The 24,192-nt window shown below is 54.6% G+C and overlaps 1 protein-coding gene across 6 annotated transcripts in view; it reads right to left on the reverse strand.

The window, feature by feature from the left end:
- The window catches only part of TFEB (transcription factor EB), a 54,730-nt gene that overhangs the window by 10,608 nt on the left and 19,930 nt on the right, over positions 1-24,192 (reverse strand). The window contains exon 1 of one of the 6 annotated variants that reach the window (XM_006931710.5): positions 16,958-17,857. The exons of 4 other annotated variants lie outside the window; for them this stretch is intronic. The gene's annotated coding sequence lies outside the window, so the exon portion shown is untranslated. Of the gene's footprint in view, positions 1-12,012; positions 13,522-16,957; positions 17,858-24,192 lie in introns of those variants that run through there. One more of the 6 variants, XM_045057530.1, reaches the window with a different exon arrangement.

Genomic DNA, 24,192 nt, shown 5'->3' on the forward strand with positions numbered 1-24,192 from the left:
TAAGCAACCCCCACCCCGCGCCGGTGCCCTGCCCGGTCTGGCCGGGAAGAACCGGGAGTAGGGACACAGGAGAACCAAAAATGACCCCCGAACCCTCCCCACCGTTTGACCTCCAGATCCACCAGGCCTGGGAAGGGGTCCACCATTCATGCATTCGGTAACACCAGGGGCCTGGAGTGCCTGCTGTCTGCAGACACCAGGGCTACGTGCTTCCCTGAAGAATCTTCTCCCCTGCCCCCACCCCCAAGTAACACCCTCCTCCTGAGGGGACCAGGGGGGTCTAATGCCCCAGAGAACTCCTGCCTCTCCCCAGTCCTATAGAAAATGTGGCAGGGGCTGAAGTTTTAGCCAAGACAATGAGAGCCGCCCCTCTCTGCGCCCTCAGAACCCACGGGCTTTCCCCACCACCCCCCTCCCGCTGTTCACCCAGAACCTCCCACGTAACTACTCCAGCCCTAAGCTGAGTCTGGGTTCCAGCTCAGTGTGACCAAAATGAGCTTCCCCGTACAACAGATGTGGCTGAAGCAACCCCCACCCACCCGCTGTGCCCATACTGGCTGGGTGACTGGGAAAGCCACTTAACCTCTCTGTGCCTTGGTTTTCTCCTCAGCCAAATGAAGCCCATAAGGGCACCTGCCACTTGGGTTATTGTGAGGATTCAGGGAGACACCGTGGGTGCGTGGAACTCCCTAGCATGCCCTTAGGCCTCTGATAACGGACAGGTGCTGGGCTCCCCCTCAAAGGCCGTGCATGTCTCTGGTCAGGGCAGGGCTGGTTTCATGTAAGCCTATGGGGGGGCCTCCCTCATCAGCCATTTACACCTTAGTATGAACAGGTTCAGAGCCTTTCCTGAGGGAAAGGGGACAGGGGGAGGGCAGAGACAGGGAAAAATCATGAGGGATAGGCAAGGAGACAGAGGATCCCAGCACAGGAGAGCCTCAGAGAGAAAGAAGATCTCAGGGGTGCCTGGGTGGTTCAGTGGGTTGAGTGTCAGACTCTTGGTTTCAGCTCCGGTCATGAGACAGAGCCCCACATCAGGCTCTGCGCTGACAGGGTGGAGCCTGCTTGGGATTCTCTCTCTCTCTCCCTCTCTCTCTCTCTCTGTCCCTCCCCAGCTCGTGCTCTCTCTCTCTCACTCTCAATGAATAAATAAATAAACTTAAAAAAAAAAAAAGATCTCAAAGATAGAGCATTGAGTTGAAAAAGGAAACCTCAGAATTAAACGCACAGCCTGAGCCCGTTTAGACAGGATGTAGGTAAACATACAGAACTGATTGGAGAAGGATCAGAAGGTTTCTTGAATGCCTGCCCTGGGTCAGGGATGGTCTATGTGCTTTCGCAGGTCAACTCATCCATTCTTCACAACAACCCTATGAGGTAGCTACTATCATTGCCCCCCAGCTTCCAGGGAGGAAACCGAGGCACAGAGAGGTGAAATCACTTGCCCAAGGTTACACAGCTGTTAAGCAGCACGATGGACACAACCCAGGCTGCCTGGTTCACAACCACTCTTGAACTTCTATTCTGGGCTCCCCCAACGCCCCCCACCCCCGCCACAAATGTTCAGAGCAGTCACCTTCGGGGTAGGGAGTAGTAAACAGGGATTTTTTTTCTAGTCTCTCATTCTTACTTTTTTTGTTGTTGTTACATTTATTTATTTTTGAGAGACAGAGAGAGAGACAGCGTGAGCAGGGGAGGGGCAGAGAGAGGGAGATACAGAATCAGAAGAAGGCTCCAGGCTGTCAGCATAGAGCCCGACGCGGGGCTCGAACCCACGAACCGTTTGATCATGACCTGAGCCGAAGTCGGACGCTTAACCAACTGAGCCACCCAGGTGCCCCACTCTCATTCTTACTTTTGAAGCACTTAAGTCTTACAGGGTGGCTGTGTGCTACTTGTGTGATTCTTTTACTACAAGGGGCAAAGAAAGCAGGCAGCTTCCAGCGTTTGTGAGGAGCCCGACCTGCTTCCAGTCACATGCAAAGGTACAGTTCCCTCGGTGCCACCCAGAGCCTGGCCTGAGCCCTGCCCTCCTCAATGCGATGGTTGTTGGGCCAGCCGAGGACCCTGAGTGAGGACGCCAAGAGGCCACCAGCGGGTCAGAAGTCACATGCCAGTTGGAGCTGAAGGGCCAGGACCCGGGGTCCAGCTCACTTCCCATTACAGCCCCAGACGTGCGCCTTCAGAGGGAGCGTGATCACGCAGCACCCCTCAGATTGCTCTTAGCTGAGCCGGGACCCCTCCGTTAATTGTGGGGCCTGACCTTCCCTGGGGATTTTTCTGCCTTCCAGGTGATCCTTGAAACCTTGGAACAGGAAGGGGCCCCCGGGGGGCTCGGTCGGCTGAGCATCCGACTTCGGCTCTGGTCATGATCTCACGGTTTGTGAGTTCGAGCCTCACGTCGGACTCACTGCTGTCAGCACAGAGCCCGCTTCGGATCCTTTGTCCCTCTCTCTCTCTGCCCCTCCCCTGCTCACACACTCTCTCTCAAAAATAAATAAAAAAATATTGAATGATAAATAAAAATAAAACTTGGAGCAGGAAGCAGAAAGCATACACCCCATGACTCAGCAACGTCATTCTGAAGTGAATGCCCAACAGAAAAGCATCCATGTGTTCACCGGAGGACACACGCTAGAACGTTCTCAGCAGCACTACCGGAAAACACCAGATGTCCGTCAGCAGGGAAGTGGAGAAGGGAGCTGCGGCACATCACCACTGGAATGCTCCTTGGGAATGGCGGTGAGCCCACTATTGCTACACACGGCACAGACGCCTCTTGCAGACAATGTTAAACAAAAGGAGCCACAAAAATGCGTACGGCACCTGCAATGTCTATGAAGTTCAAACGCAGGCAAGACACATCTCCTGTGTCAGGATACCAGATGGTCAAATAAATTCTGTGGTATTCTTCCTGGTGTTTTGTTTACAGTGAGTAACGTGGGGATATGTCAGGTGACAAAAAGTAGGATGCAAAGTTGGATATAAAATTTGATCCGGGGGCGCCTGGGTGGCTCAGTCAGTTGAGCATCTGACTTCGGCTCAGGTCATGATCTCACAGTTCACAAGTTCAAGCCCCACGTCAGGCTCCCTGCTGTCAGCACAGACCCTGCTTCAGATCCTCTGTCCCCCCTCTCTCTGCCCCTCCCCTGCTTTCTCTCTCTCTCTGTCTCAAAATAAATAAACATTTTTTAAAAATCTGATCATCACCATGTACAAATATGCGTAGAAAAACCTCTGGGGAGGAAATATATAAGAGTATCATGGACTTCTTTTGGTGATGCAATCATGAGTGATTTTCTTTTTACTTTCTGGAATGTTATTCTTTTTCTATAATGAACACGTATGTGTTTCTAATCAGGAAAAAATATTTTGCACTAATAATTAGAAAGACACCTATGGTGTACTTACTATAGACGATGTGTGTTCGAAGCGCCTTTTATTTCATTATCACAATTACTTCATGACCTGAGTACCAGTATTCTCCCACCCCCCACCCCTCCCCACTTTACAGATGAGGAAACAGGACACAGAGAGGTTGTGTTACTTGCCAAAGGTCACAGAGCTAATGAGTGGGGAGGCTGGACCCTGGGGTTTTGAGTTAGGCCCCTCTGTCCTGGACTTGGGGGTAGGAGTTGCCACATTTTATTTTAGGGATTCCCACGGAAGAAGTCCCCTACAATCAAAGGGTTTCACTAGCTGATCTCTTTTGCCCAGCCCAGGGGCTATAGGGTGTCCGGGACGATGGAATGGTCTGGAATCCCCAAACACGAGCAGAGAAAACTCTGCCCTTCCTCAAAGGGCAGAGATAATTTCCTGTATTCCCAGAAAAACACATGTCTGGTGGCTGAAACAACAAAGAATGGGAGCCCAAAGGCCGGGATGCCTGTTTAAGCCATTTATTACTTTCTGTGCCTCTGTGGTCGGAAGAAGCTTTCTTCTGATCCAGGCTGTTACAAACCAGCAGTTGTGCGGGAGCTGCCCCGTGGAGTTGGAGGGAAATCAAACCAACCACTAAAGGAAGGCCTCCTGAGCAGGTGCTGAGGCTCCCGGAGGCAGGGGGAAGGACCCCGTGACCTCTTGCGTAACCTTTCAGCCTTGGGAAGGGAAGAGAGGGGAAGATTCCAGGCCCCGGGTTTGTTTTGTCTTCTCTGAGCTCCCTCTGGCAGAGGCAGTGGCAAAGGAAGGCCTGATGAATGAGGATGTGCACCACGATCCCCGTGCCTTGGGCTGTGGCCATTGGAAATTACCAAGGTGGTCACGGGTCCCTGCAGGGCCTGGGGGTCATCAACTGGCTTGGACTCAAAGAGAACTAGGGGTGGGCAGATGTCATAAGATTCCCAGGAGCCGGCAGTCCTGCCCGCAAGATGCTGTGAGAACTTGGCATCCGAAGGCGTGGATGTGAGTCCCCACCTCGGGCCTGACTCAGTGTCTCAGCCTAGCCTCAGTCTTCCCATCAATCAAGTGGGGCTTACCAGCTGGAGCCACCTCTCCCAGAACAGTTGGGATCTAAGTTGGGATGCTGGGTATAGAAACCTCTGGCAAGGGCAGAGGAGACATGGGCAGGGGAGAGATGTCACCACTTTGTCACTGTTCACCGTCCCTTTGTCCATGCCTGTCTAGGGCATCCCTCAACTATCCTCTCTTACTGCTCCTCTTAAGTTTCTTTTGAGAAAAGGGACATACACACACACATACACACACACACAACATATCAAGACCCCTATGGGACTAGGGCGGGAAGGCCTTGGGCCAGCTTTTATAAGATTTTCTTTTCCGAAGCTTGTATATCACATAATTCACCGCAGTGCTATGGGAGAGACAGGTGGGTAATAACGATCCTAATTCCAGGTTTTAAGAGACCAGGAGCGGACAGAGCACTTAGCACGGTGCCCAGCACACTGGAGATACTTCATAATTCAGGTGGTTTGTCTGAATCTGGCCCAGTGGTTCTCTACATGTCATGAGAGGCCAAAGTGGGGCCCTCCTGCTTCCTCCAGTACTGAAAAAGAGAAAATGGAAACCACACTCACCGTGGGTAAGTGTCCACTGTTTGATCAGAAGCTATCTGGTACCAGGAGCAAGAATGAGGTTGGTGGTCCACGCTTTTAACATTTTTATTTTAAGGTTTTGGCCTTTTCCCCTTTATAGAGATGTCCTTTATCCCAGCAAAATGCACAGGTTTAAAGTGTAAGGCTTGATGCATTTTTACAAGTGTGTATGTCTGTGTAATCACCATCTAGACCAAAATGGAGAACGTTGTCATCACCCGGGAAAGCTCCCTCCAGGACCCTCCCCTAGAGGGAATGTCTGGTCTCACCTCCATCCCCTGGCTTGAGTGCCCCCCCCTCCCCTGCCTCGGACAGACATAAAGACTATTATGTAGGATGTGGTTCTCCCTGTCTCTCATGCAACATAATCGCTCTGCCAAGTGCCAAGCCTTGGCACAGGCTGGCCAGTCCTCAGTCTGTGATCAGTAAAGACGGGGAACAAACAGTGGAGGAAACTAAAGCCCCAAAAGGGTGGTCTGCACGGAGCACCTGAGTGGTGGCACAAACTCAAACCCAGGATGTACTTGACTCTGGCATGCAGAGAACCTGCCTCTAGGGAACCCACTGCAGGAGGCTGCAGGGCTGGTGGGGGGAGGGGGGAATAGGGGCTTGTTTTTAAATCTCTGAATAGGGGCAGGAGGCGGGGAGGAGGGAAAGGAAGGAGAGGGGAGATGAAGGGCAGCCACAGCTCCTGACCTGCTCAGTGGCCGCCCCGTGCCTGCAGCTCAGGCCCATCAGCCCCACGTCCCAGCGCACATCCCACAGGAAAGGGTGGGAGCTGGTGCCTCCTGGCTGGCCTGCCTGTTGGCCCGGGGCAAGGCACAGCAGTTGTGCTGCAAATGGAGAGCCTTCAAAGGCGATCCCAGACCAGAGAGGCGCCAATCCTGTCCCAAAGGCACCAGCCGGACCCTGGCATGAAGCCTGCCCCAGGAAGACTGCCACTGAGGGACGAGTAACTGGGAAGCATGGAGAAAAGAAACTAGAAAGGTCCTGGTCTGCCCTTGTGTTATGCACAGAAACAGCCCAGCCACACATGCAGACCCTCTGTCTGCCTGTCTCTCTCTCTCTCTCTCTCTCTCTCTCACACACACACACACACACACGCACACACACACGCACACACACATGGTCATATCCCTCACCCCGCCCCTTCAGTGAGCAGCTGTCTGTCTCCTCTCTTTCCCTGGCTCCCCTGTCCCCATCTCCTCTGGCTGACACTTGGTCCATTTGAGCATCCTGCCTGTGGCTACACTGCTTTGTTCTCCAATTGTTTCCTGGCCACCTACCAGTCTCCACAGGTACAAAGAAGCTTCCAGAGAAATCAGCTTTCTTTTTTTTTTCTTTTTTTTTTTTTTGTTTATTTTAAGTATATTTATTTTGAGAGAGACAGAGACAGTGCAGGTGGGGGAGGGGCACAGAGAGAGAGAGGAAGAGAGAATCCCAAGCAGGCTCCGTGCTGTTCAGTGCAGAGCCCGACGTAGGGCTCAAACCACAAAACCACGAGATCTTGACCTAAGCCGAAACCAAGAGTCTGACACTTAACCAACTGAGCCACGCATGCACACCAAATGTTTATTTATTTTTGACAGAGAGAAAGAGAAAGAGAGAGCGAGCACACACAAGTCAGGGAGGGGCAGAGAGAGAGGGAGAGAGAGGATCTGAATCAGGCTCCAGGCTGTTAACAGAGAACTCAGTGAACCTGAGCCCAAGTCAGACACTTAACTGAGTGAGCCACACAGGTGCACCCCAGAAGTCAGCGTTCTTCTTCTGAACCTCTACCCCATCCCACCCATCGGAATTCCCAGAACGAGACTCAGGGCCCCAGAATGCTGCTTGCCCAGTGACCCAAGGCATGCTCAATTATCACCTGTTCTCTCACTCAGCAAACACTCCTGAGTCCCTACTCTGGACAGGGCACTGAGCTAAGCATGTGACCCACATCAGATTATTTGTCCCTCACAAACATCTCACAGGACAAATAGCATCTCTGGCAGATAAGAAAACCAAGACTCAGAAAGGTTAAGTGACTTGTTCAAGGTCACATAGCGAGAACACGGTGAGGTGGGCATGCAAGCCCGGGTCTCTCTGAGGCGCATGACCACCACCAGTTTCTTTCCTGGGGAAGAAACCAGGGGCCAACAGCGAAGGTCCACGTAGGTGGATTATTGTCCCCCTAAACTCCCAGCACTGCCCCATGCCCCCGCCCGCAGTTACCCTCAGTGGATCTTACAAAGGGTTCCCAGAGAGGCCTGCACACCCCTCCCAGAAGCCCCCAAATGCAGGCCAGACCCCATCCGCCTGCAGAAAACTCTCTTTGCTCAACAGCTAAGACTGATCCACTCCCAGGGGCTCAAGAGACTAAGGTGAGAGATCTGGATCTCACGGAGGCAGTTACCATGGGCCATGAGGGGGCAATGGGGGGAGGGGGAGAGTATATCAAGCTGACTGGAGAGAAACACGATTACATGGACAGAGGTCTGGCCTGGACTGCAGCAGGGGCAGGAGGGGCCCCCCAGATCCAAAGGGGGCCGAAAGTCGAGGGCATGGACTCAAGATTGGGACACCAAGGGTCCCAAGCCCCTGACCTCCCCTGCCCACGCTAGCCAGCCCACCTCCCTCTCCCTGTTGAAGGAAGACCAGCTGACCTCCTGTTGGGTGCTAGGTCAGCCCTCAGCAAGGAAGAGGAGACCTGACGGTTTTGATGCCTGGGAATGAGTCTCTTCCAAAAGGGCTCCTTCAGCCCTGAACCAAAGCGTCCGACGCTTCCCAAGGGCACAGTGGGATTAGAAGACCTGCATTTGGCTGTCCCACTGCCCAGCTGTGAGCTCAGGCCGGTCCTGCCCCTCGCTGGGCCTTGGACCCTGGCTGATACCATGAGAGGGCAGGACGGGATCCCTGGCAGGCCCCTTCCTGCTCTGTCCAGGCACCTTGAGGCTCCGGGCAGCGTGGACACAGCCAAGGCCAAGTGCCCATGGAGCCAGCCTGCGGGGCCGGGAGCGGGAGAGCCAGGTACCGCTCCTCACTCTCACTCCCACTGCTGCCGCACACACACGAACTCCCTCTCCAGGCCTGTGGCAGCCTTGGGGGTCCGGCCTCTGCTTTTCTTTCTGCTCAGGAGACAGCAGTCCCACCCACCCGCACACCCTAGCGCTCTGCCCTCAATGCGGGCAAGGAAGGCTCTGTGACTCCGGGTGGGAGAGGATGCAGGCGCGGGGCAGCGTGCGGGGAGCACATGGAGTGGCTCCCGCCTCCCATCTGACTCCGAACCCCTGCCCTCCCTGCCCTAGGCCCGGGTCCACGGCACGCCCGACCCACCAGCTCTGGCTCCGGCCCCTGCTCTTGGGGGGGGCTTCCTCTGCATCCTTGCTGCCCCAGCCCCACCCCAGCCTCTCCAATGCCCCGTGGCTTGGCTTGTATGCCACAAACGAACCACCGTTCGGCTTCCTCTTCGAGAGCTGAATCGGCCTCTGATTACTTTGGAAACAATCTCTTTGTAACTGAAGTGTCCAGTGAGACAGTGGCAGAGGGGACGGGAAAGGAAAGAAGGAAGGAAAACACCTACGAGTGTGGCCATGGCGTGAATGTACAGAGAGGGTGGCCTCTAATCTCCCAGGTACAAAGCAACGGGAGTTCATTATTATCTGTACTGAGCGCTTCCTATGCACCAGGCACTGTTCTGAGTTGAAATATATTTCTGATTTAATCCTCAAAGCAAGCCCACCCACCTGTGAGGAAGTAGCAATATAGCCCCCATTTTAGAGAGAGAGCAACTGAGGCACAGAGAGGCTGACCATCTGCCTGAGGTCACACAGCTGGTAGGGGTCTAGAAGTCTGCACACCCAGCCTCTGGCCCAGGCTCGTGAGTGCATGGACCATGGCAGTGTGCTAGATGCCCGTTTGAGGAGTCTGTCTGGAAAGGGCCCGAGGAGGCAGGTGATGGCAAACCCATTCGTGGAGGGGGCCCTGGGGCAGGCAGGTGAGACAGGATGCCAGCCTCACTCAGCTTTTGTCCCTCCAGAACTATCCCCCATTCAGTCCCTGCCTGGCTTTGCCACTCACCAGCCGTGTGACCCGGGACAGGAACTTAATCTCCCAGAGCCTCAGTTTCCCCATCTGTAACACCGGATGGTGATAATGCCACCTCCCTCAGAGTAGGTGAAGGAGGGATCAAGGAGCTCAAGTGTGTGATGCTGCTGGCACCTAGGGGGTGGCCCATGAGTGTTAGTTCCCCAGCTAGGTGAGCAGTGCCAATCTGGCTGGAGTTTAGATGGGACAGGGCCTTATTAGGCCTCACCACTCAAAGCAGGACCCCCAGGCATCACCTCCCCTGGGAGCTGGTTAGAAATGCAGGCTCTCTCAGGCCAGCCCGGACTCACTGACTCAGAATCTGCTTCTTCACATAGCATTCTAGGAGATCTGATGGGGGAAGTCATTTGCAGCCCTCTGGGGGCTTGGTCACCTGGCTCCAAGTATAAAAGTGGGTGGCGGGTGGAGACAGTGAGGAGGTGCAGGCCCCTGGCGGGAAGACATGCTTGCAGGGACAGCAGGGCTCTCTTGAGCCCCACGGTGACCCTGAGCGCACAGCCCTGATTCTCGGGGCCAGGAGCCAAGGTGGAGGCAGGATCACAGGGCTCTGGGCTCCGGGCTGGCTGTGCATTTAACTCATTGCTGTGTGTTGTATAGAAGGCAGGGGGCGTGCCGAAGCCCCTGCAGGCGGCCTAGGAGACCTTACTGCCTTAGCCTTGCTCTCACCTGCCTAAGCCCCAAATCCATCTGAGCAACGAGAAGCTTGAGTCCTGCTCTCTTAAGGTTGTCCAGGACCCACATCCCTGTCAACTGCAGTAATTGGTCACCTGCAATGTGCCTGCTGACCACCCCCCCGCCCAAGCATGAAATCTACCACCCCAGGTTGCTGGGTGAAGCTCGGACCTCAGGGTCCCCCCAGAGGCAGCAACACACAGGGGAGGCCATGCCCATCTCTGACGCACACACTCTCATAGGGCAAACGCAAAGCCCACCCTCTGTCCCGCCACACAGCTTCAGGTGGGGGCGGGACCCCTGTCCACCCTGCCCACAGGTGGGTAATGGCTCTCACCTCTACACCTCCACGTTCAGTTCAGAAACACACACCCTACTGACCTCTTTCGCCACCGCAGACTGGACTGCCAGGGGCCCCCAGGCTCATGCGGGCTCCAAAGAAAGCCTAAAATGTGGGGCCAGAACCTCAAGCAGGCCTAGGATGCCCAAGAAAGACCCATAGATTAGGGGGATGAGTTGGGGCTGCTGCAGGGTATGTGATGTCATGGGTTCTGGAAAGGCCCTTGGCCCCAAAATATCTCCACTCTGGGTCCGGAAATCCCTCCCAACGCTCTAAGAGTCCCTGCTGGGAGAGGCTGTCCCCTGAAGGCCTTGTAGATCACAGCTCCAGAGAGGGAGAGGCAACTGACAGTTGGCTTGAGGGTGGTGAAAGATGGGCGGGGGAGGGTGCGTGCGGCCAGACCATCATCTCACCAGGGTGTCCTGATCAAGGGCTCTGAGCTCCAGCCAGGAGGGGGCACTCTGTCCCCCAACACCAGAAGGCTGGCTTCCTAGAAGCCAGCACCTCTTGGCCGGGAAGGGGGTCCAGCAAGGGGAGGGACATTAAGCACCCCCACCCCGCATGCCAGGGGAAGTCAAGTCCCAACCCAACTGTCCCCTCGAGGGAGGCAAAGTGCTAGTGACCAGGAGGGGGCGGGAGCCCTGAGAGAAGCGAGGTGGGGGACAGGAGGGGAATTAACCAGGTTCCAAAATAGCACGGCTGGTTCTGCCTCGCTTCACCCTGTGCAATGTCTGGCAGCTTCTGCTTTCGGTCTGACTCACACCCGGTGGAGGCAGGACAGGGCGGCCGGCGGCGCAGACAGAGGCCGCGGGACAGCCACAGACCTTCCTCGGCTCACTACAGGCACCTACCCCGCTGGCCCTCCTCCCCTGCCCGTGCCCCAGGCTGGGCTTCTGGGGACACGAGTGGGGCACACACAAAACCAGGGGTTCCCTCGCCTGGGTCCTGTCCCAGCCCTTGCCCACCCCAGGGCCTCCCCGGTGCTGGCAGCCGCCCCAGACCCCAAACTCAGCTTCACCTCTGTCCTGCCCGGGGACACTCCAGTTGGCCCCTCCACCCCTCCTCCAACTGGAAGATGCCCCGCCAGCCAGCCTCGCCCCCCACAAGTGAAATGTCCTCAGTGGCGACTCCACCGTGACTACCTACGGAGGAGTAAGCTTCGTGCCCCTGCCCCGTCTCTGCCACACACGCAGGTATGGGAGGGACACCCCACTCTCACTCTCCAGATTCGAACAGCAGCTTGCCTAACTTTTGTTTCTGTCCTCAAATGCAAGAAGCACCCTGCCATCAGCGGGGCAGAGAGAGAGGAACCAAGAGCCCTGGATTTTGTGCCTGTCGGGATGGGGGAGGGGCACACCCCTCCTCTCTCCCCCTTTCGTGATCTCCCAACCACCGCGTCCTGTGCCTCCCCAGCTTCCCTCCTGGGGAGGTGAGACGCCTCATACCTCCGCCCTGGACCAAAGTCGCTTAAGCTCCAACCCGAGCCGCCCATCGAAAGCCTCATCATAAAGTCCACCTCTGGGGCCCACGCCAACGGCATCTGTCCTCCCGGCCCTCACACCAGTGCACCAGCCCCAAGAGCGCAGCCACCTTTCTCTGCAAGCGGGGCAGGTGCACGGCAGACGAGGAGAGAATGTCAAAGGTCATGAGGTTGGCCATCACGGGCGGACGAACTCCTGCGGCCCACCCTGACACCTGCGCCCCGACCAAACCTGGAGGGAAAGGCGGAGGGTGGCGGCTGGAGAGAGAGGTCAAGGAGCCGAGGCTCTGGCAGGCCCACCTGCCGCCCGGCGCCCCACCGGGCCCAGCCCCTGCCCCCTGCTCGCCTCCTGCCCTCCCCCCACCACCACCCCCAAGCCTTACCTACGCACCACTTCCCTCTCTTAACTCTTCCCATGCCCTCAGCCCCATAAGGCTTCGGACTGCTGTGCGAATCTGCACGGTGGGAGCAGGAGTCAGCAAGGAGGAGGCCCCTCTCCAGGAAGCAGGCGCCGGGCAGAGCCCTCACCAGGGACACAGAAGGATGCCCTTGAATAAAATGCCCCCCCTCCCATTGCCCCGCAAATTGCATCCTGTTCCTCATAGAGACACAGAGGGAGGGCACCAGAAGACAACCACGTGGCAGCCATGGGGCCAGTGGCCCCAGGAGGGGAAGAGGCAGGGGCATTGAGAGAAAGGAAAAGGAAGTCAGAGAAACCGCTACAATCACAGTCTCAGGATGCTGGGGCTGGGAGGGGACTCAAAGGTGGCTCCAGGCTCCGTGCCACCCAGCACATCCGTCCCGCCCTCTGGGAGCAGACGGAGCCCAGAGAAGCGCACTTGCCTCGGACGGGGCCTGGAAATGGCTGCCGGTGTCTGACCTACGGGAAGGACCTCGTGTGTGCTGGGTCCCTTTGCTCTGCTGTGAGTGCCTGGAGGGATCCTAACAGCTTCCTCTGCCACACAGTAGGAGCTCCTTAAGTATCTGTTGAACGCAACGAAGGTGGCCCTGGCGACTGGCTCCAGGGGGCAGGGTCTGCCCGGGGCAGCTGAGAGTGGCAGCTTCGTGGGCCTGGAGAGAAGGGCGCTGGGGACACGGGGCTTGACAAGAGGCATACTCCAAGGGACTCCCAGGCCTGGGTTCGGTGGGTGCTGCTGAGGCCATCGGGGCTCCGGCCACACCCCCTGCCAGCTGCTGGTACCCGCTTCCATGTCAGAGCCAGCATCCCGTCTTCCCCCAGCAGCTCTCAGCCAGAGACCTTGCAGGACTAGTGAAGAGACACCCATTCCCTCACCCCACTTCGTCCCGGGGTTCTACAGGGGCCCCCAGTGAGCCCGAGCCTCAGAAGTCACAGCAGTCACCTGCTCCCAAACACACAATTTTCTTGGCTTCCTTCCCTTCCCTGTCTATCCAACCCCCCCTATTCTACCCCACTGCGGGCTCTTCCTGGGGTCACCTCCCAAGTAAACTACCTGTACCCACATCCTTGTCTCAGCCAGTGGGCCCTGAGGAGGAGGTTAGGACCTGTAATGGAGCAGCTAACTCAAAAGCTTAGAAAGAAAGGCCAGTAAAAGGGCCAGCCTGAGAGGCCAGCCACTGGGGGAGACTGGGTGCAGTGGCCAAGTGTGCACCTAGAACTTTCCCGCCTGCTAGGGGTAAGACCTCCCTCGGAAGCAGAGTTGGCAAGATGGAGCGAAGAAACAAGGATGCGCCAGCGTCTGGCACATTCTATGACAAAGAAGCATCCATTCCAGGGGTGGTCGTGCCAACACGTGGTTACTGGTGGCAAATGCCAAGAGGGCTCGGGGCCCTGCATTGCCCCCCAACCCCGGGATGGACCAAAGATGGAGCTAGAGAACTCCAGCATTCCAGAACCTCGACAGGCCCATTCATTCGATAGCACAGCTGTGATGTTCCATGCTAAGAACTATGCACTGGGGACACCCGGGGTGGGGGGGGGCACTTTGATACCACACTAAGAGCTTGTCTTTCCAGGCACGGAGAGCTGAACGTTCCAGACGTGTCCCTTACTGTCTGTGCAGCGTTCAGCAACTCACTTCACTTCACGGGGCCTTGGCGTCCTCATGTGCAAAATGCTGAGAATGCCCATCTTGGAGAATTTCTGTAAGGATTAAATGTAAAACACCTAACACAGGTGCTCAGTAAATATCTGATGAACGGGCGGCTATGCATGCATGAGAGCACGGACAAGGTGCATGGGGATATAACGGATGCGTGCGTACGTGTATAGGTAGATGGATGCTGGGGAGGAAACAATAGTTGTCTGCAGTCTGATTCCCATCTGGGTCCATATCCTCTCTGCCAAACTTAACAACAAGAAAACGAAGGCCCACCACGCTCTGATTTATCGGCTAGAGAAATCTGTATCTCCGTGTATCAGGTTGACAAATTACAAGTAAGATCCTCCTGATGAGCCACACTGTGGGACCCAGTCGTTTTCTGAAGGGTGTGGAGAGCCATGTCAGAACAGGGAACATCCTCCGGAGACGTTCTCCATCGCGCCAGTACCCTGTGTGGTCCCGCCAGGCCCATATCCCATTCCTCAAAGGCTCAACTCCACCCAAGCCCTACGCCAGGGAAGGGGGGGTCGGGGGCTGGGGAGAGGGAGAGGAGGCCAGACAAAGCAGGGCAGGGGAACAGGCCAAGACGGCGGAGCAGAGGACGCCAAGAACGTGTGGGACGTGTGGGAGGGGGTGAGCAGGAATCAGAGAGAAGGGGCTGAAGAGCAGAGAGAAGGGCGTATTGTCTTTGGGGGAACAGAGAAAGGAAACAGCCCTGAGAGAACAAGGGAGTGGACACAAAATGGGCTGACCGACAAAGAAAAGTCATCGCCTGCTCCATCACCCCCAATGGCACCCCACTGTCCTCCAGAGTCCAAACTCCCTACCAGGCCTGGAGGCATCCAGGATGCCCTTCCACCACGAGCTCTGGGCTCAGCTGAGGAGGCCTCCTCGCTCCCTCTCCTCCGCCCCATCCCCCTTCCTTCTGCAGAATGTCCAAACATCGCTCAACTCTGGAAGCCCTTGGACGTGTCCACCCCTGTGGCCTCGGACGGAGCTGTATTGGCTGGTTGGTGGGAGCGGCATAAACAGAGAAAGCTGAGCCCCAGCAGAGTGGGGAGGGAGACAAGGCTCCGGGGCAGGGGGTGGGGGGGCGGTGGAAAAGGGAGCTTCCAGTTTCTCTCTTCCCCACCTGTCCCCACGGCCCAGCCATGGCGTTACACAATCTTGTGGTCACTGCAGAATGCCCTGTCCATTTTTAAGAGGGCTGAGGTGGCACTGAAGGAGGGGACCAGGCCGCATGCCCAGGACGACAGGGGACAAGGAGGGTGGGCCAAGGGAAGGGAGGAGCTTCAGCTCTGCCCAGCCCCAGGGGTCGGGGCTCGTGGGGTAGAGGTAGAGCCCCAGAGAGTGAGAAACGGGACAGACCCCATAAGAGTGGTATCTGGGCACCATCCATCTTGCCCTGAGGGACATGGGCAGAAGCGGGACCCCCCTCACAGCCTAGAGCCAGGCTGCCCCTCTGCAAGCTGCCCACAGCCTCAGAGGTCCCTTCAGGCTGGGAAACCTGAGGAGATGGGGCAGCTCAGGACGGACTCTCAGAATAGAAGCGGCTGGACACCTTGGCAGCCCGCCTCCAGGGGCATCTAGATTGGGGAAGGGGGCCTTCCCCACCAGTCTGTGGAGCAGAGGAAAAGAGTGTGAGGCTCCAGGCCCCAGCCCTCGCCACGTCTCACCTCTACATTCCTGGGCCCTCCCAAGAAGCACAAGAGATACACGATGCAGGTGGAGGAGGGAAACTGAGGCACAGAGCTGTCTTCTAGATCTGGAGACCTGTTCTGCCCACTCAGACACCTACATCATCCTTGAAAATTAACTACCACGCTTCTCCCAAGCACATGGGGTTCCAGACCGTACTGCTCCTGGGCCCCCTTCCACCCTGGGAACATACACTTTCCAGAAGTGGCCTGCCACAGTCCCCAAAGTTGGGCTGTGAAAAGAAGAAGGCAGGCCTGCCTTTTCTTAAACCCCGAGCTGGAAGCGAGTTCCAACTCTGGTCCCGAGGCCGCCTGGGCTCAGCCCTGAGCTCCACCGCTTGGTAGCTGTGTGACCTTGGGGAAGTCACCTTGCCCCTCAATGCCACGGTCTCCTCATATGAATGGGGGATAACGCTCCCTGCTCCTGTACCTCATACTTGGTGAGAAAAGCAAATGTATTCATTTGGCTCCTCAAAGGGCCGAATGGTCCCGGCCCCTCCACTCAGGACACACCCACCACCCCGATCACTAGGCCTCCTTTCCTCCCCACCAGGGGCCCAGTGGCTCGGGCCCTGGCAGGGGGTGCCGAGGAACTGAGGAGCCACTGCTATTGATAGAGCTGGTGCCAGGCCCATGGCGGGCACAGAGCCCAGGCATACAATGGGGCTGTGTGTACACCCAGCATTACCCTGGAGCAGAGCTGGGCAGGCCGGCATCTGGGGTCAGGCCAGGAATTCATTTCCCTGGAGAGGGCCTCCCCATCCCTCCCAGGAGGCACAGCCCCGCTGGGGGCTGCGTAGAAAGGCAGGCACCACCCACGCCCTCAGTGAGCCCAGGCAGTGGAATGGGGTCGTGCCCAGTGCCGGGCACTGGGGAACAGGGACTCCTGGATCCAGCCGCCCCACTGGGCTGCTCACTCAGGAGGCATCTGGGACCCATTATGTAACTGGGGGCTGTGGCCTCCCCTGTGGGCAAAGGGAAGGTAGTCTGCGGGGCCAGGAGAAGGTGCAAGAAAACTCTGCTGCGACCTCTCCCCAGACGGAGGGCCTCAATCCCAACACCACACCTCCCCACGTCCCCGCCACCAGCTTGCTGGGGCCCTGGGCTCAGCACCAAGGCCCCGGGTGCCCCAGGGAAGAGAAGCCGGGCTCACTCCCCAGGGGCATGAGTCACCAGCAGGGCTGCAGCTGGGATGGCAGAGCCGGTGGGCAGGTGGGGCCTCTCCCCTCCCCTCCCTGGCAGGTCTCCTCAAGCTGGAAAACCACTGGGCTGGTAATGGGGTAATGACCACAGCATCCCGGCCTGGGCCTCTGCAGGCTACTTCCTCCGGCTTAGGGGATTACGTAGTGCCAGGAATCGAGGCCTAGATGCCCTCCTGGTCCCCACACCGACTCCTATAGCTGCGGGTATGGACCAACTCCCGAAAACCCCCTGAGAGGGGTGTCAGACTGCAGATCAAGGCAGTCCCTTATCCCTGAGGCAGGAGGAGGGGGAACAGGGGCCTCTGGCAGGCAGGTGGGGGAAAGGAAGGAAGCCAGGCCACCCCATACCTCAGATTGTGGCCAAAAGGCAGAGACGGAAGGGCTCCTTTGCATGAAATCACTTTCCATTCTTCTCAGAGCCCCGGCGGCTCCCGGCAACAGGAGATAACTGCCCTTGCTCCCTCACTGCCACCGTTCACACCACCCCCTCACACCCAGGCAGAACAACACAAATATGTGCTCTGTGGGCAGCCGCCCACACTCCCAGAAGGTCACACACAAAGGTCACGGTGGCAGCTGCAGCCCAGAGGACACAGTCAGATGCCCACCCTTCCTCTCACACCCACAGGCCGAGCCCCAGTTCCAGCACATCATCTCCTGGGGGCCCCATCCAGAGACCTGCAGCACCCCAACCTTCACTTCAGGAGAACTTGAAGTGGGGAGGGGAAGAGGAGCCCCCCACCCCCCAGCCAGGCCCACGTCACGGAGCTGTGTGCGGGCGTGTGTGTGTGGATGCGTGTGTGGATGCGTGTGACCTGCCCTGACAACCGAGGCTGAGAGCCAGAAGGGACCTTCTGAGGCTGAGCCTATCACGCTCATTTTATCAAGGGACAAACTGGGACTCTGAGTGAGGAAGGCTGAACCTGGACCCCAGAGCTGAGGAAGCCTAAGGCTGGCCAAAGCGGGCGACAGAGGAAAGGGTAGAAGATCTGCCACCTAATCAGAGGTACTGCTCCTCTGGGATACTGCCCCGGTGCCACTCCATTCATTCATTTCAAATATTTCTTGAGTACCTGCTATGTGCCAGTGCTGTGGCAGGGGCCCTTCTGCCCCATCTCAGCCCTACCACCTCCCCCTGCATGGGTCACCTCCAAGAGCCAATGCCCATCAGATGACAAGAGGCCTGGGAAGTCACCCACCAGAGATTTCCTGGGCTATTTCTAGCAGGAGAGCCCTGTTTTCAGATAAACTTTACCTAGAACCTCAATATGTATGTAAAGCATGAGAATAAAGCAGCTCTGTGGGGCTGAGGGGGGTGGCCAGACCACCTGGCCTCCAACTGGGGGCCTCCCCCATGCGCTCAAACAGTCCCCAGATCACTCCCTGAGGCTCTGAGGAAGTCTCAAGACCAGCTTTCTCTGACCTCTTTGTGTTACAGAAGCCCAGGGGAAGCAAGAAATGTGTGCAGATCACACAGCTGAGGGAGAGCTGGGATCACAGCCCCCCTTCTTCAAGCCTCCCTGACTCCCAAGACAATGGCACCCCATCCGCCTTACAGGAAAAGGACCCAGCAATGCGCCCCGCCCCCCACAAAATTTCACAGATTCAGTTCCCACCGTGTGCCCAGCAAGAATTCTATGGCCTGTGATCATATCTGTCTTGTAGGTAAGGAAATGGATGGTCACAAAAGTTAAGTGACTCATTCAACCCATGGAGGGGAAAGCCCACATCCCAACCCGCCTGTACACTCTCTATCCCTTGCTGCAGCCCTGCAGGGATGGCCATCACGATGCCGGGGTTACAACCTCTCTCCGGGCCCCACCCCTAGCTTCACTTCACGCAGAGAAAAGCTGAGAAGCCTCCTACCCAACTCACTCCAACATACAGAGGGGGCACACACAGAGCTTCTCATTAGTAATAACAACAACGAAAGTGGTAAGAAGGCCACCACCTCCTTATTATATAGCATTTCACACGTTATTCTGTTAGTCTTCAAAACACTGTACTCCCATCCTTGTCCCACAGATGAGGAAACTGAGGTACAGAGAGGATGACGACTTGCCCAAGGTCACGCAGCTAGGAAGTAGCAAAGCCAGGCCTGGGCCCCAGGCAGTCCGGCTGTATACCCGTAACCACTGAGCCACACTCCTCCCCTGTAACGTCTGCCAGCATCTCTTCTGGTGGTGGCTGTCACAGGGGCCCCGGCTTGGGGCTTGCCTCCCTCCTCTGAGGTCCCTCTCTGCGGGCATCAGAAGCCAGTTGGAACTTCTGAGCGGTGGACATGGGAAAGCCTACCTGGTAAGTACCATCAGCTCCTGCTGGGGGGCAGGTAACACTCATTCCCTGCCCCCCACAGGGGCTGGACCTGGAAGGATGAGACAGTGGGAGAGCAATCAATGCACAAGCACAAATAGGACACCTACTGCGTGCCTGGCTTCAAGTCGTGACAGGTGCGGGACATGGAGGGCTCTGTCCTCGCCCTCCTGCCAATGGCTCCAGTCCCCAGCAATGCCCAAAGGGGTCGCCCCTGCCATCCCTACCCCCTTCAGTACTGGCTGCACCAGATGTTGGCAACACTTAGAAACAAGGCTAAAAATAGACTCTATAATGAGTCAGCGCTAAGAATAACTCAGGCAAACAGCCCTGGGGGGTGGTGGGGGAGAGGACACTCCTCCTACCTCCCAACCCAGCCTGGCCCACCTCCCGGCCTTTCCTTTGGAGCCCACCACAGTCCACAGAGGGCCTAGGGGACTTAAACTCCCAACTGCTGAGTTGACGGGGACATGGGTGCACTCACACGCCCTCCTACCCTACAGGCCCGGTGGCCAGCCACCCTGGGTGAAGGCTGGGGGTTATCAAAGGGGTGGGGAGGGCTGGAGAAGGCTACCCGACTCAAGGCAGACCTGTGTTGGTGCCCCCAAGATGCTTTGACCTTCTCTCCCCAACTTGAACACCAACTTCCCCACAGAAAACTAGGAAACCGTGCCCCCAGCTCCCTCCCTTCATGTCTCACCTGCAAAATGGGTCCCAGAGTCAGCCAGACTGGCCCACCTCATAGGTGACCGGGGAGCTGAGACCAGAGAGGACAGTGGCACAGTAAAGGGCAGATATCCAGTGTGGGGGCTGAGTCAGAATTGAGGAGTCCGAACATGCCAGATCCCGTGGCCCAGGGTCTTGCTCGGATTTCCCGTTGTTCTTCCCTCATTGTGCCCCAGAAATGATAGGAATAGTTAGACTCATGGGTATCCGCACATGAGTTGAACATGAATAGAGCACAATCACATATGGTGTCAGAGCTGAACCTCTCAACAGCTCCAGGTGATAAACCAGGTGATGAAGTTTCATGATACAGTTGAGGAGACTGGGACCCAGGAAACCCAATTAACTTGGGCCCCACAGCTAGGATGCAGCCTTATTGCCATCCATTAGCCGGGCAGGTAACTCCCTGGAGCGTGTGTGCTGGGCATAGCCCCGTCTCCCATCAATGGATGCCCAGAGGGAATAGGACACCCTCTAATGCGCTGGCAGCCAGAGGGGAGGGGCCAGAAAAAGGCGAGGAGCCTTCAGGAAGGGAGCAGCACTACATACAACATTTCTCTGAGAAGAACACAGGAAGGAGGGGATGTCATGGGCAGAGCACTGGCCATGAAACCAGGAGCCCTGGGATCTAGTCCCAGCTTTACTAGAGATAACTGCATGATCTTGGGAAATCATTTCCTAGGCCTCACTCCAGGTCTCAGTTTCTCCATCTGGAAAATGGAGCTTTGGACACCAGCCCTTTGAGCTATCCTGCAGGATGTTGAGACCCCCGTGTTAGAGGTACACAATGAATATCAGCATATCAAAGGCTCTGACAAGTCCTCCAGCAAAGAAAACCGTTTTGCTTTTTTTGACTCCCACTCTCCCATCCCTGCTTGGCCACCAAATCCTTCCATAGAACACATCTGGGGAAATCCTGGAGTAGGATTGGGGTCCCCTGGAGTAGATTTGGGGCCACCAATTCAAACGCCTATCAAGGCCAGCAGGAAACATGAAAGCTTGGAGCAGGCCCAAACAAAATGCATCAGGACTTTGAAGTTAGCTGCAAGCCCTAAAAATGTCCTGGCAGCTCTGGAGGGGGGTGGGGAGGGGGGGAGGTTCAGGGAGTTTAGCACCTCTGTTCTATGAAGTCCTCCTCAGGACCCACTCAGGCTTTTGATCCCAACTCTTCCTCAACAATCCTGTTAAGAGGGGCAAGATCAAGAAAGCAAAACATGTCACTTGGCATATTGATTATTTTGAATTACAGGTACTTAAGAAACAACAGGTAGAAGGGGCGCCTGGGTGGCTCAGTCAGTTGAGCATTGGACTTCGGCTCAGGTCATGATCTCACGGTTGGTGAGTTTGAGCCCCGTGTCAGGCTCTGCACTGATAGCTCAGAGCCTGGAGCCTGCTTCAAATTCTGTGTGTGTCTCTCTCTCTGACCCTCCCCTGCTCATACTCTGTCTCTCTCTGTCTCTCAAGAATAAAAAAATTTTTTAAAGAAATAAAAAAAATAAAGTTAAAAAAAAACAAAACAGGTACAAGAAGGGCCCTCTGACTCTCCTTTGTGCTCCTGAGAGCAGGAAATAAATCTCCCAGGTGAAAGGTACCCTCCCTGTACCAGAGGGTGGAGAGACATCCTTATCTCTAGAAACAGGGAATTTGGGGCTAAAAAGTCTGTATAAACAAATCTTGTTACTTCTTTACTAATTAGCTACCCTTAGCCCAAACCCCTTTGTTCTGTTCATTCTTCACAATGTGTTCCTTTATCTAAACTGCATAAAAGCTGCCTGCTTTGGTCACTTCTTTGAGCCTCATATTTTGGGGGGCTACGGTACATACAAAATTAAATTTGTTTTTCTTCTTGTTAATCTATCTTATGTCAATTTAAATATTAGACCAGCCAAAGAACCTAGAAGGGTAGAAGGAGAAAGTTTCTTCCCCTACAGTTTTGCTGTCCAGCATGGGGCTCTTCACTGGCTGGACAGTGCTCACTCCGGAAGCAGCTGAGAGACTCTGGGACCTCGAGCAGGAGCCAGCAGAAGGTAAATTTTCTTACCATGTCAGTCTCTTAGATCTCTGCCGGCTGGGTCTGGAGAAAGCAAAAGTGATCAAGTCCTTTTCATTTCTAAATATTTGTGTAAACTAGTTCCTTAGGTATAGGGACTCTGGTAAAAGTGTGTTGTAAATACTTTTGTTTTCTATTGATCCTCTTTCAACCAGAGATTGTCATTGTTTTCTTTTGTCTCTGTCTTTTGTGTCATTTGTCATAAGGAGGAGAACCATGGGTCTCCTTTCCTTTCCTCTTATTCTACGTCCTAAGAGCTTGGCGTTGTGACCAAGGACAATATTTTTTCTGGTGGAAACCAGCAGGGACATGCATGGCCCGTCATACATTTGATGGCCTGTTGAACAGACTGGGGTTCCAAGACATGAGGCCACAAGCAGCACTCTCTTTGTCTGACGATACCAACTCTCGGGGGAATCACAAGGGGGGTCCCAATCCATTAAAGGCCTCAGTCATCTCAACCTGCATTGTCTTAATAGTGCTGGAAAAGTCTCATACCAGTAGCACCTACCTGGTGTCACAAATCAGCAGGTCTGTTACTAGAGACATCTAACGTTCCCAGAGACTCCATTTTCGCTACATCATTATTACCACCTACGACAACAGAGGTCTTTGTTTTCTTAGAGTAACTCTGGGAATGAACTTTCTGGATCTTGCAAGGGCTGCGACTTTTGCACCCTCTTTAGGAACACCTCTAACGTCCATGTAAAGCCATGAAAGGGCTTATTGGTTTGAGTCACTATTAACATTAATAGAAGATCCTCCTTGTCAATGACAATGGATTCTTTGAATTGGACAAACTTCTATGTTAAAAAAAAAATTAGAGAGCTCTCATTCTAAATAATGGTCTTATTGGTACCTATGGATAGAACAAATTAAAAAGAAGCTACAAAGGAATATGGTGGCTAGCCTTAAGGACTTCTTTAACAGCGTGAAATTACAAAGCTCGTTTTGTCTCTACTTGGAGAAGATCCTACCAAATTTAAAGAAGAGTTTGAAGGATTAGTGGTCATTCACAACCCCACTCACAGGGACCTCAACTGGCTGCTATGGAACGATCTTCCCAGCCATGATTACACCATAGTTATCAGACAAGCCAGATGGCCTCCTGGGGAAAAGCACCCCTCCCCGCTTCACAGAGAAAACAGATGACCAGAATTTCTTCCAGGCCCTCCTACAGATGATCAGGAAATGAATCAGCTGGAGGCCAATGTTCAATAATGAGAACAACAATAGAGGCTTTCCCTCCTAAGGTGAATTGGTCCAAGAAGGCCTTTGTTAAATGCCTTAGATAGACTTTTGGGCCTTCCTTAAATGCTTCAGGTAGACTTTTAGACACACTGTTTTAAACCCTGAATCTCTAGAAGTAGAACTTTTTCCATCTCAGTTGGAGATCAGCCCGATATAAAGCAGCAAATTTAGGTGGATGGGCAGATCAGTCCCTTGATATTCAGGCTGCAGTGCAGTCCTTGGGGAATTGGAAACATCTTGCAAATCTCTACAAAGCCAGAAATGTGGCTCTGGACACACTTCAAATCCCACCTGTCTTTACCAATCCCCAAACCTCACTTCTTCATCTCAAAATGCTCGTGATATTGTAAAAGACCAGGACATTGGAAATGGAATTATCCTGCACTTAAGAAAAAGCAGGAAATTTTTAACTAGGAATTACTCTAGACCTCTGATAAGAGGCAAATATACCCCAAAACTCCTTGGAAAAGACTTAGATACTTTTATTTTTAATGTTTATTGATTTATTTTGAGAGAGAGAGAGAGAGCACGCGCAAGCAGGGGAGGGGCAGGGGGAGAGAGAGTCCTAAGCAGGGAACACCACGGTCAGCAGTCAGCGTGGAGCCAACAGGGGGGCTCGATCTCACGACTGTGAGATCATGACCTGAGCTGAAATCAAGAGTCAGATGCTTAACTGACTGAGCCACCCAGGCACCCCGCCTTAGATACTTTTTCTGTGCCTTCGTTATATAGAATTTCTATTCCCATCTTCTCTAGCACCTAAGAGCCATTCTTTGAAATGCAAACTTTAGGGAGAAGTCATTCATCAGAAGGATGAAACGATTTGAAAATTGGGCTAATGAAAAATCTTAAGTGTTAAGTTCACATTGATCTGCGATAATCTTTGGGAAATAAAAGCTTGTTAAAGCTTGTCGGTTTAGTGAAAATAGACATGTCTTCAGAGTCATTAGCATTAAATACGATGCAAACATACAACTTTTATTCTACCAGGGTTTACTGGTCAAATACGTTTGTGTTTTCCCTGTCACAACATTTGTCAGCAAGAAAAATAGCTTGGGATGATGTCCATGTTTGTCTAACGTCTCATGAAGTTTTTGTGGGTAATCTGAACGTAATGTTTGAAACAAGTAATTTCGATAGATGAAGGAGATAAAAGTGTTTAGGTAAACTTTCCAACAAGAATTGTGGTTTATATTATGTCTACTTAAAAATAGTTTCCCAAATCTTTTGATAACTTCCACCC

Source organism: Felis catus, chromosome B2 (genome assembly GCF_018350175.1).
Source record: "Felis catus isolate Fca126 chromosome B2, F.catus_Fca126_mat1.0, whole genome shotgun sequence".
Taxonomy (NCBI): domain Eukaryota; kingdom Metazoa; phylum Chordata; class Mammalia; order Carnivora; family Felidae; genus Felis; species Felis catus.